Source organism: Anolis sagrei, chromosome 2 (genome assembly GCF_037176765.1).
Source record: "Anolis sagrei isolate rAnoSag1 chromosome 2, rAnoSag1.mat, whole genome shotgun sequence".
NCBI classification, from domain to species: domain Eukaryota; kingdom Metazoa; phylum Chordata; class Lepidosauria; order Squamata; family Dactyloidae; genus Anolis; species Anolis sagrei.
In genome coordinates this window covers 202,408,383-202,420,635 of record NC_090022.1, presented here as the reverse complement: position 1 = coordinate 202,420,635, position 12,253 = coordinate 202,408,383, and positions in this window count along the sequence as shown.

The following is a 12,253-nucleotide window of genomic DNA, read 5'->3' as shown; positions in this document are numbered from 1 at the left end:
TGGGGTGAGAAGGGCAGAATATAAATGTTTAAAATAAATAAATAATACTATTATTATTATTATTATTATTATTATTATTATTATTTATAACAGAACTGAAAACAAATCGGCTTGTCGCCAAAGAAATATTCTGTAGGGAGCATATGATGGAAGTGACTGAGTTGGAACTTATGCCCCCCCCCCCCCCTTGAATTCTAGAACATATTTACAAGGGACTCTCATTAGTGTGCTTTTTGGTGATTATGCCTGGAAATTACTTCCTTCTTCCAAATGCAACTGTATCTTACTATTTTTGAAAAAGCATCCTTGTGTTTTCAAGCCTAGCTTCCACATCTATCCTCTGGAAACTGCATCTTTTTTGCCTGGGGATGCCTGGATCACCCATGCCGTTTTCATGCCAATACATGTATTCAAAGGGCAAGGCAAGGCAAAGCAAAGGGAAGTTAATAACTCCCACCAGTTTATATACATATATTTAAGACTTCCATGTGAACTGTTGCATGTAATGCATCTGAAAGTTGACAAGTTTGTTATTTAAATCATATTTTCTTAATGAAATGTTTATATGTTCCCTTGTGCACTAATGATGTGAACATTCTTTTGCACTTTCATGTCTCAATTGCTCCAAAGTCGTGCTAGTTTCAGATGACCTTCTTCAGGAAAACACCTTTAGAAAGGAAAATGTGTTCCGAACCAGTAGCAAGAAAACAGCAAATCCCTAATGTATTAGAGAAATCTTTGATTCCTTTCTCATTCCCCAGATGTATGTTTCTTTTTTTTTTTTCCAGAATACCGGTAAATAAACGGTCATGGTTAGCATTTAGAGGAGCCCCCATGGCACAGTGGGTTAAACCACAGAGCTGCCAAACTTGTTGACCGAAAGGTCACAGGTTCAAATCCAGGGAGTGGCATGAGCTTCCATTGTCAGCCCCAGCTTCTGTCAACCTAGCAGTTTGAAAACATGCAAATGTGAGTAGATTAATAGATACCGCTCTGGTGGGAAGGTAACAGTGCTCCATGCAGTCATGCTGGCCACAAAACCTTGGAGATGTCTTCGGCTTAGAAATGGAGTTGAGCACCACTCTCCATAGTTGGACACGACTGGACTTAATGTCAGGGGAAAACCTTTACTTTACCTAGCATTTAGAATGCTTTACTCTTAAAACATTTGAAAAGGAAAAAAGTGCAGTCTTCATTGATTCCTGGCATCAAAATTGCCCATGAACATGAAGGCTTTGTAATATCTGATTTTTGCAATTTTTCCAAGTGAAAATTTATAGTTGCAATATGTATCAGTTGATCTGTCCAAATACTTTGTAAATGCCTATTTAGTTGGTTCAGGTTAAGAACCACACGCAGTTGCTATATGAAGGATTTTCCCATCACTATAGTCCTTCCATGTGATGTGGAGAACTATTAGCATGACTGCTGTTGATATAAATATTCAAGATGATGTGTTTTGGATCCAAACAGTAAATCCATGGATAATAAGTTCACACACAGAACTTGAATGTTTGGTGCATGAGTGGAAAACTGGGTGGCTGGTGAGCCCCTTAGATTTACAGGAAACTTTAGAAGACCCCATATCATCACAAGGGAAAGGAGGAGGAAGATGAAGAGAGGGAGACGAAGGCAAGGAGGAGGAGGAGCTTGTCCTTTAGAGGACATGGAGAGAATTTCACTATGTTTTCTAGTGACCTCATCATACGTGTCGCCGGAATTGCCCTAATTTGTGTTGTATGTGTATTTTAAGAACAAAATTTGTAAATGAAACAAATAAACAAAAACCTCTATCCGTATTGGCACTGAATGTGTACTTCCCAGTTTCATAAGGAACTATATCCATCTTTGTTGCATAGATGTGAGCGCATCTCTAGTAAAGCTCTCATTCATCCTGAATTTGTTGTTAGATATGGACATACGTTAGCTTGTGTGTGCATATGGGAGGGGGGGAGTATGCATCTACAATGCAGTTTGACACCACGTTAACTGTTGTGGCTCAATGCTAGGGAATCTTGGGGTTTGTAGTTTAGTGGGAGACCAGGGTTCTTTAGAGGAGAAGGCTAAATACCTTGTAAAACTGCAAATCCCATAATTTCATACATTTAGCCATAGCAGTTAAAGGGCTGTCAAACTGCATTAATTTGACAGCGCAGATCCACACAATATGACTGTGAGCATGAGTACTTGTTGCCCGCAGCAAAATATCTTGGGCTTCCTGACGCAAAATGTTCTGAGGATATCTTGGCTGAAGGCACACAAAATTTCCCACAGTGTTGCCTTACAGACATTTTTTATTATAAAAAATATCTCTGCTTTCCAATTGTACAGGATGGCTTAAATGTCCTTTATTAGATTCTCTAATGAAAGCCTGTTGGTTTTAGATGCAGTTGTCTTAGAGCCATACAAAATGTTTATGAAGCCTTAGTAATTTCCTTCCTGTTCAGGTTTAGAGGATTTCTCAAAGAAAAATAATAAAATAAATGTGGTTGTGTTTGCTTTCTTATGAGAAGTTGGTTTTCATTAGAAAATATGAGAAAGTACATCATAACACAAACAAACTATGGAAGCTGAGGCTATTTCATAACATTGTGGGTAAAGAATATGGATTATAGGCTACTTTGAACTTTTTTAAAAAGCTCATGCATGAAGAAAAAATAAAATTATTATTAAAAACCCACAGTAGTTGTATCCATTGTGGATTTATTTATTTATTTCAACTAGGATTGCCCCAAAATCTCACACTGTTTTCACACTGTTTTTCTTCTGCCAATAAGCAGAAAGAAGGATGTGTCCTGTTGAATGTAATGCAGATCTGTCTGTTCTCCAGGGTAGTATAGTATGGCAATGGATCTCGCACAACAATATCCTTTAGTGACAGTCTTGCTTCCATGCCAATTTGTTTGCAATAAAGCCTTAAATGCTGATAGTAAAGTACTTTTGATATATGTTGATAGCCTGCTTCAAATTTAGGCAGAAGAGCTCCATTAATTCATGCAGCTTGCCTTTAGACACATATTTGAACATAAACAACTCCAATTCGCTTGAGCTATGTTGGCTGCATTTCAGGGCAATTGCAGTTCTTCAAAGTGTAAGAGCTGGGTTGGCTGCTTACATAGCCTAGCCTTGTTTCCCATGGGAATATTTTGCTTGCTTAACTTTAAACTGAAAATTAGAGGTTAAGATGGACAGTGAAGGATTACAGATCATTAGATCTATCAGAGTTCCAGTGAGCGAATCCAAATTTCAATTTCATCATAGGTGAAACTAGGGCCCAAAATGCTAGTATCTGTTGTGTGCCGTGGATATCAAAGAATGTTTACTGGTAGGTATGCAATCAGCCCTCCATATTTTCAGGCTTTACTTTTGCGGATGTGATGAAAATGTTTTCTCTAGAAATCTGTACGTTCTTTAATGTAGTTCTATAGTCAACTTCTGGCAGATGTTGAACATTTTTGGGAAATGGATGACCTTTGAGATCATAACCTTTTGGAAAACCAGAATCTTCAAAGCTTTTTTGGAAGTGTCACCTTTGGAGATTAATTGGCATTCACTGCCATTTGGAAAATCATAACATTTTTGTAAAGTATGCTCTTCCTGAGAAGAGCTAAAAACTCATTTGAGTGAATCATCTTTTTAGTGGAATATGTATATCCACTGGCATTCATGCAAGGCAAATTAGGTTTCTCAGTTGTTAGACTGATAAACTTGGTTATCTATTCGAACGGTTAGGAACAAAGATTATGCCAATACACAAAATATATTGTGTATATATATCTTCAGAAGTGTTATTTCAGTTGCCCAAAAACATATACGCTCCCATCAAATATATTAGTTTTAAATCATGCTCTCAAGAGACAAAAATAAGGTAGACTTCATTAAAAGTAACATGGTTGGTTTACTTATAAACTTCATGTATTCAGCATGCAGGTACATTGCTTAACAGTTGAAAGTTTAATCAGTAAGTTCTCTAAGGCATTCTGTTGCAGTTTGTTTTCTGTCTTATGTCTAATGCATAACAAACACTATACAAAACACTGCACAACACAATGCTGACTGAACACTGACATCTAAAATGGAGTTTCAGTCTGAATAGTCCCAGATCTGATCACATGGTCTACAGCCCCTCCCACAACCTCAGGCAACAGAGCTAAGGAAGCTGCATACCAATATATGCATATACAATATAGTAAGCAATCTGAATTATATACATAACCAATAACTGGTATAGGAGGCTTGTAGAAGGTTGTTATTTCCAACAGAACTATGTTGGAGGACCAAGAGTTGTTCTATCAACTTAAAAAATCATGTATTTTTAAATTTATATTTTTTTCTGTCTTTCTGAGAGCTCAGCAAATGTGGAGGACTGACTGTGTTCCAATTGTTTCATGTCTTCCCTACTCCTTCTCAGCCAGCATTGCTATTACCCCCATCATAGACATATAGAATGGTGGATGAGGTTAAGTTGTTGAAAACTGCATTAGACAAGGGAAGATCCTAAGTGGATTATTCAATTTATATATGGTTTGTATCACAAGTATCCCCTAGGCAACGTCTTTGTGGACATCTGATTCTTTCACACCAGAAGCAACTTGCAGCAGAGTTCATGTTGTGTTCCTTTTTCCTTCAATTTTCTTCAGCATCACTGTCTTCTCTAATCTTTCCTGTCTTCTCATGATGTGGCCAAAGTACTTCATCTTGGCCTCTAATATCCTTCCCTCCAATGAGCAGTCAGACTTTATTTCCTGAAGTATGACTGGTTGGATCTTCTCGCGGCCCAAGGCACTCTCAGGACTTTCCTCCAACACCACAGTACAAAAGCATCTGTCTTCCTTCGCTCTACCTTCCTTATGGTCCAGTTCTCACATCTGTAGGTGACTATGGGGAATACCAATGCTTTAACTATGCTTCATTACCAGCGTGATGTCTCTACTCTTCACTATTTTATTGAGATTGATCATTGCTCTCCTCCCAAGAAGTAACTATCTATCATTATAATCCGATGAATGTCTATTGAGAAGTTGGGCAGAAATTGATTTAATTGGTAGTTATCCACTAGGTGTGTACAAGCAGTCCCCAAGTTACAAACAAGATAGGTTTTGTAGGTTTGTTCTTAAGTTTAGTTGATTTGTAAGTTGGAACAGATACATTTTAAAAAGTAACTTACTTAGTCAGAGAGAGAGAGAGAGAGAATTCTTTAGACACAATATGTGATGAAATGGAGTGGTTACTTAGAATTGCATACTGTGTCTCAAGAACTCAAAATCTGGGAAGAGTGAGGGACAAAAATAAAACATTACCACTGAGATGTGTTTCCTACAGATGGTATGCATGTGTATGTGTTTGCTTTTCCCCTGACAATGTGGGAGATATAGGGTTTAGTGCTATTTTCTTTCTGTCTATACCACAAATCCCTTTAAATTAAGTCCTTCTGTTTTCTCCGCTCCTACTTTTGCACTGCAATGAAAAATTAAAATGGGCAGTTAATGTACAGGATGCGGTGAATCTAAACATTTAGAAAGTTTATCCCTCAAATATCAGGTCGGCTTACTTAGTGCTGGATTCAATACCAGCTGAATGTCTCCCAATAAAAAATACATGTTTGAATAACCATCATATTCTGGAAATGCTTTGAAGCCTCTTCTGATTAGGGCTTCAATATATCTTAAACCCTGCTGTAGATTTACTCCTGAGTGTAATATAAATGGTTGAGGAAGTGTTTTTTTCACTATGGAATTCATTTCCAGTTAAGATGGCTCTATAAGGGATTTAGATAAATGCATGGAAGATGAATACTAGTACTAATTTATGGTGGGAATGTGACCCATCAATGGGAAAGTGCTGATGCATACATAACTGTGTCTCCATATTCACCTTGAGAGAGAAAGAAAAGTTGTATGAGTTTTTGAAAAAAGGGAATTTTTCAACCATCCAACAATTTTTGAGTATCCGTTATCTGTAATTCAGAAACACTCCAGAATCCAAAATAATTTGAAAAATCCACAACCTATTGGATATAAGTGCACCATAACCTTATTGAAAAAGTAAGAATGATGTCACATCCATTTGGCAAATGTGAATCTCCATGAACGGTAGCAAGAGGCCCCATGCAGTGATGTGGAGGAGGAGAAGGAAGGTAAGGAGAGCGAGGGAGCAGCTCTTCTTCCCCCCTCACCCTCCTTACCTTCCTCATCATTCTCCTCTTTGCTGCCTGGGGCCTCTTGCTGCGACGCTGCATGGGGCCCAAGCTGCAGCAAGAGGCCCCAGGCGGCAAAGAGGAGGAGGAAGAGGAAGGTAAAGAGGGTGAGGGGTGGTTCTTCTTCCCCCCTCACCCTCCTTACCTTCCTCATCCTCCTCCTCTTCGCTGCCTGGGGCCTCTTGCTGCGACACCGCATGGGGTCCAAGCGGCAGCAAGAGGCCCCAAGCGGCAAAGAGGAGAATGATGAAGAAGGTAAGGAGGGTGAAATTATTTTCTTTTTTAAAAACCCCATGAAACAGCAAGTCTGCGATAAGTGGACCACAAAGGAGTGAGGGACCACTGTAGTCTTCTTTAAAAATAACATCTCAGGTTTACTAACAAACTTCTTGTATATTTGGGAGCTGGACTTCAGAGAAGGCTGAGCAAAGGAAGATAGATGCTTTTGAACTGTGGTGTTGGAGGAAAGTTCTGAGAGTGCTTTGGACCGCGAGAAGATCCAACCAGTCCATCCTCCAGGAAACAAAACCCGACTACTCATTGGAGGGAAGAATATTAGAGACAAAGATGAAGTACTTTGGCCACATCATGAGAAGACAGGAAAGCTTAGAGAAGACAATTATGCTGGGAAAAATGGAAGGAAAAAGGAAGAGGGGCTGACAAAGGGCAAGATGGATGAATGGTATCCTTGAAGTGACTGGATTGATCTTGAAGGAGCTGGGGGTGGTGACGGCCGACAGGGAGCTCTGGCATGGGCTGGTCCATAAGGTCACGAAGAGTCAGAAACGACTGAACGAATGAACAACAACAAAGTCAATAGTCGAATGTCTTTAAGATACAGATATAGTCCAAACTGTATAACCATACTCACTGAAGTCTGAAAATCATACTTCTCTACTAAAGTCCAGACAGCAACATGCATCCACCTCCACTGAGGTCTGATGCAAACTGGATAACAAACATGGAGTTCTGTGCCTGAAGCTCCTTCACACCAAAGAGGTACAGTTAAACTGGCAAACCAAAATGTACATACAATATAGGTTAACAATTATACACATTTACAAACAGTTACTGGAGGCTTGGAAAGTTGCTATTTCCAACAAAAAGTGTCCATTTGCATGGGGGAGAAAATGACACCTTTGCTTTACAATGGCTCAGTGTACACAAATTTTGTTTCATGCATAACTTAATCAAGAAATAAAATTACCATCAGGCAATGTGTGTAAGGTGCATGTGAAACATAAATGAACTCTATGTTTGGACTTGATCTATATTTTACAAGTATGGTAAGGTGTGAGAACAGGGAGAAGTGTATGAATTGGGGTGTTGGGTTGCTGATTGGTTCATGAAAGAAGATGTCAGAAGGGAAAATGTGATAGTTAGGGAAGGAGAGTGCAAGAAATGGCAGGTGGGCTGGAGAGAACATACAGCCCACTGTTGGGAACTTGTACCAGTCAGATAATAATAGCTCAGCCTTTGACTTTTTCCTGCTTAACTGTGGTGTACATGTAGAAAGGGAAAGGCTATGTTCCCAAAAACCATATAGTAGAAGGGGTGTGTTATAATGTATCCTTTTGCTCCTGAGAAATGAACTCATGCAGAGATAGCACCACAAGCTACTTTTAAAGCCAGGGTGCATCTACACTACATGTAGTCTCCATGTGGTCTATGCTTATTTAGAGGAAGATCTACAAACCACATTGAGCCGTAGTAATTCAAGTCATATCAAACTACATTCATTCTTTAGTGCAACCTCAGTGATCGCATACCTTCTTTGATTATTCAGTCTGTGGTCAGTCAGTAGTGATTATAAAATTGGGGCCAGTGCAATTCTCACAATGTTAGTTATTTGTGTCTGTAATACATTATACAGTATAGTATATATTCACAGTAAAGTAAAATTTAATTATGTATATACAGTACATTATACAATATTATATAATATAGCATTAAAATTATTTTTACTTATAGTACTGGCCTCCTGATGGCGTTAAAGTGGGTTAAAGCGCTGAGTTGCTGAACTTGCTAACTGAAAGGTTGGCAAGTCAAATCCAGGGAGCTGGCTGAGCTCCCGCTGTTAGGCACAACTTTTGCCAACCTAGCAGTTCGAAAACATGCAAATGAGAGTAGATCAATAGGTACTGCTCCAGCAGGAAGGTAACAGTGCTCCATGCAGTCATGCCGGTTACATGACCTTGGAGGCATCTATCGACAATGCCAGCTCTTTGGCTTAGAAATGGAGATGAGCACTACCCACCAGAGTCAGACACAACTAGACTTAATGTCAGGGGAAACTTTTACCTTACTGTACAGTAGTCACATTGGCAACTAAGTGCAATGATGAAGCTAAAATAACTTTTGCACATGTTGAAAAGTGATGTATAGCATTTATTTTTTACATTTTTGGTAGCCAAAATGCAGTGAAGAGCTTTGAAAAGACTGGGTTCCTCTTTTCAACCAATTCTGTTTCCTAACATTGCTCTGGTGCTTAACCCATAGGATGAATGGGGGCTTCCTGAAACTAGAAATGATTGGCCCCTTGGTGTGAATTATTCAAGCTAAGGAAAACACTCCCTTGAGCATAGCACCTGTGGCAATAGCATAGACAAGGAGGTCCCGTAAGATTTCTGACAGATAACAGGGAGAGACAGAAACCAAAGAAATCCAGCTCTCTACTTTAAGAAAATAATTTTCTATATCTCACTAACCTGCACTCCTTAAAACTCCCTTGCTCCCTTTCCCTTACTCATTTGAAGGACTCATTCCATAACTTACTACTATAACTGTCTCACTTATCCTAACCATGGATTGGAATCTGTGTGGCTTTGAAGTTGTTGTTGGAGTGCAACTCCGAGCGGCTATAACAGGAACAAAGGTCAGGATTTGCATTCACTGAACTGGTCCATACGATTCCATAGGTTAAATGTCTTAACACTGTTCTTACAATTCACTATTCCCACCCACTACAATTTAATGCAGCTTAGAACTGGTATGGGAGGAACTGGTTTTGCTCTGCAGGTGATTAGATTGCCATGTCTGCAACCAGTTTGAAGTAAGGATGGTGATTATATTGAACCTGGCCTCTAAGCATTGTGCAGACTTTCCCCCCAATTTCTGTAGAGGTGCGCATCAGCAAATTAGGCATGTGGGATTTAAAAGTAGGGAGGGATTACCGTGAAGAGCAGAGGTGATCAATTACTACTCAAAGACAGTCAATTAGTCATGCCCTGGGTGGGGGGGTCTTAGTAGCCCTCATTCTGGTTTATTTACTGTGCTTCAGCAGCAGTGGGTATCTGCAGTGCACTCTGCATTTTGTGGAGCCAATTTTGCCCTGGACCTCGGATACACTGGTATTTGTTGCGGTGCATTCCCTGCAACTTTTAAAAATGTACTGTATGTTCTCTTTAATGTGTGCTGCAGTGCGCACTGGCGGCATGTGTTTTGTGGCCTCCGTGATTTCATTTTAAAGCACTATTGAGTGCTTTCCGTAAGCCACCCTGAGTCCCTTTGGGGAGATGGTGGTGGGATACAAATAAAGTGTTGTTGTTGTTGGGTTGTTGTGGGTTACATGGCCATGTTCTAGAAGCATTCTCTCCTGACATTTCACCTGCATCTATGGCAGGCATCCTCATAGGTGAGGTTGTGTTGTTGTTGTTGTTGTTGTTGGCTGCATTATGCTGTTTGGATAGATGGGGCCTGCCTCTCCAAATGTGTTCCAAAGACCAAAAATGGTTCCAATAACTCTTCTGTAACTCACTCTGTTTTACTAACTAACTCTAACTCCAATTCATTGTCTCTGTCATTGGCTTACTTCCCACAAAAGCCATCTTTCAGTAAGATTTCATAAAAGCCAGCCAGAAGGGGATGCATCACAATGGAAGACATGTCTCCATTATTTAGCAATCAGGCTCAAAAATGTGAAGATACGTCTTCAATTGTGTCTTGAGTTCTGACAGCTCCCAGGATTCTGTTGCATTGAGCCATGGCACTTAAAGTGGTGTCGTACCACATTGTAGAAGCATCCCAAGAGATTTTGAACTAGAGCGGTGCAGACTTGCCATTTCAGTCTTAAGCAGAAGCTTTGTGCTGGACTATTTTGAACTGTCTTAGAGCGCATCAATATTGTGGAACGCAGTTTGATACCACAATGTCTCAATGCTATGCTATCCTGGGAGTTGTAGTTTGGTGAGCCATCAGCACTTTTTGAAAGAGAAGACTACAAACTCCCCGGATTCCATAGAATCGAACCATGGCACTTAAAAGGGGTGTCGAACTGCATTAATTTTACAGTGTAGAAGCATCCTTGCTCTTTGTGAACTGTATAAAACAACAACAACAATAATATCCTGATTCTGTCTTGATTGAAAAACAATGCGGTTCACAACATTTTAAAAAATGTGTGATTTAAAAACCACAACACACAAATATGGAAATAGGTAGGTAAATAGTTTATTCAATGCTTAGACCATAGGTCTTTCACACACAGGACAGATAAACAAATACATAAAAACCAGATTATAAAATACAATACAAAATGCAACATTGAAATACTATATATATAATTAGGATCATTAAAATGCTACATAAATAATATAATTACAGTAATAATAAAAGTATATATATATACTAGCCATCCCCTGCCACGTGTGTGTGTATGTGTGTATATATATATGGGTGTATATATTTGTGTATATCTGTAAATGCATATTGCGTATATGTGTGTGCTTGTCTACATGCATATTTGTGTGTATATATGTATGCATGTGGATATGTATATGTGCATGAATATGTACATGTGTATAAGTATATATATGTGTGTGTATGTATATGTATGTGTGTATGTTTGTGTGCGTGCGTATATATACATGTGTGTGTGTATGAATGTGTGCATATGTATATGAGTGTATATGTATATGTAATGTATTTTTGTGGTTTTAAAGTCTGTTCCACTGGGGTTTTGTGTGTATGTGTTTATGAGTGATGGACATTCGTTGGACTGTTAGGTGTATTGTGTCCAAATTTTGTGTCAATTCGTCCAGTGGTTTTTGAGTTATGTTAATCCCACAAATGAACATTACATTTTTATTTATATAGATATTATTAAAATCATTAAAATGCTATAATAATAATAATAATAATAATAATAATAATATCGAACTGCAAAGACTCTGGCACAAGCCAGTCAAGGTGGTCCCAGTGGTGATCGACACACTGGGTGCAGTGTCTAAAGACCTTGGCCTGCACTTAAACACAATCAGCACTGACAAAATTACCATCTGCTATCTGCAAAAGGCCACCTTACTGGGATCTGCACACATTATTAGCCGATACATCACACAGTCCTAGACACTTGGGAAGTGTCCGACGTGTGATCCAGTACAACAGCCAGCAGAGTGATCTTGTCTGCTGTGGCCTCATCTTGTTATATTTCTAATAATAATAATAACAATAACAATAATAATAGAATTGAATCTTGTTTGCTGTGGACTCATCTTGTTCTGTTTTAATAATAATAATGATGATGATGATAATAATTGAATTGAACCTTGTTTGCTGTGGACTCATCTTGTTGTGTTTCAAATAATAATAATAATAATAATAATAATTATAATTATTATTATTATTATTATTATTTATATACCGCCCTATCTCCCCAAAGAGACTCAGGGCTGTTTCCAGTCAAAAATGGCCAAAATTAAATGCCAGAATACACTAACAATGAGAAACAAACAAACAAATAAACAAGTCCAGAATCCTCTTAACCTAGTGGTTGAGAAACTTTGATCTTCCAGATGTGTTGGACTTCATCTCCCAGAATCCCATGCCTTTGGCCAAGTTGGTTGCGACTTCTGGGAGTTGAAGTCCAAAAGAAGACCAAAGTTTGGGAGGAAGAAGGCAAAAGCGCCTCCTTCCTCTCCAGGCGCAAAATTGCAAGGGTGCCTTTCCTTCCCTTGGTTTTGCGTCTTTTTTCCTTTTCGAACTTTAGCCACGCTCCCTGGGCTTTGGCCCTTCCATTGGTTAAGAAAGGGAGCCCTGCAGTACCCGACATCGTCCGCT